Source organism: Chrysochloris asiatica, unplaced genomic scaffold (assembly GCF_000296735.1).
Source record: "Chrysochloris asiatica unplaced genomic scaffold, ChrAsi1.0 scaffold00188, whole genome shotgun sequence".
NCBI classification, from domain to species: domain Eukaryota; kingdom Metazoa; phylum Chordata; class Mammalia; order Afrosoricida; family Chrysochloridae; genus Chrysochloris; species Chrysochloris asiatica.
In genome coordinates this window covers 5064104-5068569 of record NW_006408706.1, presented here as the reverse complement: position 1 = coordinate 5068569, position 4466 = coordinate 5064104, and the positions used below count along the sequence as shown (strand labels likewise).

Sequence of the window (4466 nt, the reverse complement as noted above, 5' to 3'; positions counted from 1 at the left end):
AGGCCAAGGTGGCCAAACTTCATACTTTGTACATATTGTCAGGAGGGACCAGTCACTCAAGAAGGATATCATGTTTGGTAATGTGGAGGATCAGAGAAAAAGAGCAAGACACCCAGAGAGATGGACTGGCAAAGTGGCAGCATCAATGGGCTCAAGCATGTCAAGAATTGTGAGGTTGGCTCAGGATCGGGCAGTGTTTTGTTTTGTTGTGCATAGGGTCGCTATGAGTCAGTACCAACTCGATGGCACCTAACAACAGCAACCAAAAATTCTTAATAAATAAAAAGCTATTATAACTTTATATTTATCAAAACACCCATATAAGCATGTATCAATCTGTATATTAGTATTAAGGATTCTAGACAGCACAGTGGGAATTTAAAAGTTTAATTATGACCCATGATTTTCAACATACACATATGGCAGCACCTGACATTTTACAACATCAAGAATATACATATATATACATATACTTATGTTGTTTGTTGTTGTTAAGTGCTGTGGAGTCGGTTTCGACTCATAGCGACCCTGTACAGGGTTTCCGAGGCTGTAAATCTTTATGGGAGCAGAAAGCCTCACCTTTCTCCTGCGGAACAGCTGGTAGTTTCGAACTACTGACCTTGCGGTTCACAGCCTGATTCGTAACCACTATGCTACCAGAGCTCCTTATACAACAAAATTTATGACACACAGCTGCCTCTACTCAGCTAGGTACAATAATATATTGCAATGGTCATGTAGAACTCAAGACACCAAAGTCACAGTAATGAGGTTTATTTGTGAAGCTTACAGGTTATAATTCAGGGTCAGAAATGCTTACAGTTCTTCCAGTCAAGACCACCTCTCCTCTGCCATGCCCATGCTTTTTCTGGCCCTCAGCCTTTTGGTCTGGCCTCTGCCTTTCTGGCAAAATTAAAGAGCTCTTTAACGGCAGCTGACAAATGCCCAAAGAACACTCCACTCTAGCATAAGTCTCAGTCTGACGGCATTTAGCTCCAGCTCCATAGATCAGCAAACTCCTATGGAGCTAGCTCCCCCAATTAACTGCCTGGGGACACCCCCTTATATAAACTAGTCTCTCGCCCAACGCCACTCAACTTTACTTACTCTATGGACTGGGAGGCCTACTGCTCTGTCTTGTGTTCTGACTCTTGTTTCTGCTGCTGCTGCTCCTCTGCCACTCCTGTCACAGCTTTCTGTCCTTGGGTCAAGGAAGTTGAATGCACAGGGATCTTGGGGTCCAAAGGATACACACCACTCCTGGCTCTTATTTTTTGATAGTGGTGAGGTCCCCACAAATTCTCCTACTTCTGAGATGGCTCATTTTATATTTACATTTGAGTGTCAAGTTTTCACAATTAAACCTATTAAATAGTCACTCACAAAAGGATTATATAATCCATTAGCAACCTTTCAGACCCATCAGGAAAAAGCTGTTTGGTGGAAGTTTATAACACTCTGGCTAGAAGAGAGGTTAAATAATTTACTACAATGCTGTGTGTATGTGCATTTATGACACAAGTTAATGCTATCTTGATTGTCTCTTATAACATTGCTAGGATAGGGTTGAATAACACAATTGTTCCACATCCTACTTTGGTGAGTAGAGAATTGTGATCAGCTATATAAGATGGAGTGCTGGTGTGGCACTGTGGGCTAATGCGTCAGACTGCAAAGTTGTTTGAACTGCTGCAAGGTCAGGGGTTGAAGCTCACCAGCCACTCCTTGGAAACCCTATACAGGATCGCTATGGGTAGGAATTGACTTGACGACACTTCACAACAACAACAACAATATATAAGATGCAACTATAGGTATCAAGAGAGCCCTGATAGCACAGTGGTTATGCATTGTGCTGCTAACCAAAAGGTCAACAGTGTGAATCAAGCAGTTGCTCCATGGGAGAAAGGTGAGGCTTCCTACTCCTGTAAATATTTACATCTTCTGAAACTCTACACAGGGTCACTATCAGTCCAGACCGAGTTGACAGCACACCACCACTACCACCACCACCACCATCATAGGTATCGCCCCAGTCGGAATAAAGAAGAGTGAAGAGTGAAAAAAATTAAAGGTGCAAGAAAACAATTAGTCTGAAAGACTAATGATGTTGTTGTTAGGTGCCATTGAGTTGGTACCAATTCATAGCAACCATATGCACAGCAGAACGAAACACGCCCTATTCTGGGCCAACCTCACTATCGTTACCACACTTGAGCCCATTGATGCTGCCAATATGCCAATCCATCTCACTGGGGATGAACATGTGAATCCCAGCCTCGATGACCTGAGACCACAAGAACTATGGTGACTGGCTACTACTGCTGATCACACTGCAATATTGTTAATAAGAGGTCCTGGATGCATAAGGAGAAAAGTGAGAAATAGAATTCAAAATCATATAAATACCAGGCTTCCTGGTTTAAAAGATTAGTGGAATGCCAAAACCTACAGTCCTTAGCCACCTTTCAGGCCAGCAGTTAAACTCATCCCCAGGGCTCCACTTTCAGCCAAATGATAGGCCAATAAGGTCAGCAATAACACCAAGAGGTATGATCAATAATATCAGGGAAATGTGCATTCATTAGAACAACCAACCATATGCTATCGATAGGCAGCATTTGCCCAGGGATAAAGCTCAGAAAGCAGGAAGGGATAGGAAAGATAGACAAAAGGAAATGGTAAGGAGTTCCGGTTTTAGAGGTGGCAGAGACAGCAAAGTAGGAAAGACACCTTGGGGGAGGGACTGAAAACCCAGAGAAGCTCCACTCATGGAACATCATCAGAGCTCTGGATCTAGCGTAAGGTGCAGGGCCTCAGTTTCCCACACATGCAAGTGGAAAACTCACAATATAAATGAAAATACTTTCAGTTTGGAATCAATCAAGACGGGACTCCCTCTGTGGCCACTCCACCTGGGTGAAGTTCAGAGGGCAGGGCTACTGCCAAACCAGTACAGAGAACCAGCATTAAAAATGGTGCATTTCCGGGCTCGGTACGGAGCTTGAGCGCCTCGGCCCCAGGCTCTGTGCTGCCGCCACTCGGCCCATAGGGAAAGTCGGCCGGGCGGACCGGCATTAAACTGCAAAGATGCCCCTCTATGATGACCTGGGAGTTGAGACCAGTGATTCAAAAACAGAAGGCTGGTCCAAAAATTTCAAACTTCTTCAGTCTCAGCTTCAGGTGAAGAAGGCAGCTCTCACTCAAGCTAAGAACCAAAGGACAAAGCAAAGCACAGTCCTTGCCCCAGTCATTGACGTGAAACGAGGCGGCTCTTCAGACGACCGGAAAATTGTGGACACACCACCTCACGTGGCAGCTGGCCTAAAGGATCCTGTTCCTAGTGGATTTTCTGCGGGAGAAGTTTTGATTCCCTTGGCTGATTAATATGATCCTATGTTTCCTAATGATTATGAGAAAGTAGTAAAGCGCCAAAGAGAGGAATGACAAACACAGCGGGAACTGGAACAACAGAAAGAAATAGAAGAAAGAGAAAAGCAGTGTAAAGACAGACATGAAGCTAGTGGATTTTCAAGGCGACTGGATCCAGATTCTGATGAAGATGAAGATTATGAGCTAGAGAGGAGGAAAAGAAGTATGGGCGGAGCTGCTATTGCGTCACCCACTTCTCTTGTAGAAAAAGACAAAGAACTACCCCGAGATTTTCCCTATGAAGAGGATTCGAGACCTTGATCACAGTCTTCCAAAGCTGCTATTCCTCCCCCAGTATATGATGAACAAGATAGGCCGAGCTCTCCAACCGGGCCTAGTAACTCCTTCCTTGCTAACATGGGTAGCACAGTAGCACATAAAATCATGCAGAAGTACAGCTTCCGAGAAGGTCAAGGTCTTGGGAAGCATGAACAAGGGCTGAGCACTGCACTGTCAGAAGAAAAAACAAGCAAGCGAGGAGACAAGATCGTTATTGGGGTTGCTACTGAGAAAGATGCATCCAAAAAATTAGATTCAAATCCATTAACTGAAATATTTAAGTGTCCTACTAAAGTGGTCCTACTAAGGAATATGGTTGGTGCAGGAGATGTAGATGAAGACCTGGAAGTTGAAATCAATGAAGAATGTGAAAAATATGGGAAAGTTGAAAAATGCGGAATATTTGAAATTCCTGGTGCCCCTGATGATGAAGCAGTACGAATATTTTTAGAATCTGAGAGGGTTGAATCTGCAAATAAGCTGTTGTGGATCTGAATGGGAGGTACTTTGGTGGATGGGTGGTGAAAGCATGTTTCTATAATTTGGATAAATTCAGGATCTTGGATTTGGCGGAACAAGTCTAATGGTAAAACCCTAGAACACAAGTCATCTAATGAGCCTTAAATGAGCTGCAGGCTGAGCAAAGAAGACACGGTGGCAGCCTCCATGGCTGTTGAGTTCTGAGACTCTTGGAAGGACTTCTAAGATACATGTTGATTGATTCCTGTTTTATTTTGTGGGTTTTTTTTTTAATT

General features: G+C 43.7%; 1 protein-coding gene and 1 pseudogene across 1 annotated transcript in view; one reads left to right on the top strand and one right to left on the bottom strand.

Moving 5' to 3' along the window:
- The window catches only part of UGT8 (UDP glycosyltransferase 8), a 186339-nt gene that overhangs the window by 130508 nt on the left and 51365 nt on the right, over nt 1-4466 (bottom strand). The window lies entirely within an intron of this gene.
- Nucleotides 3091-4295, top strand: LOC102825683 (annotated as a pseudogene).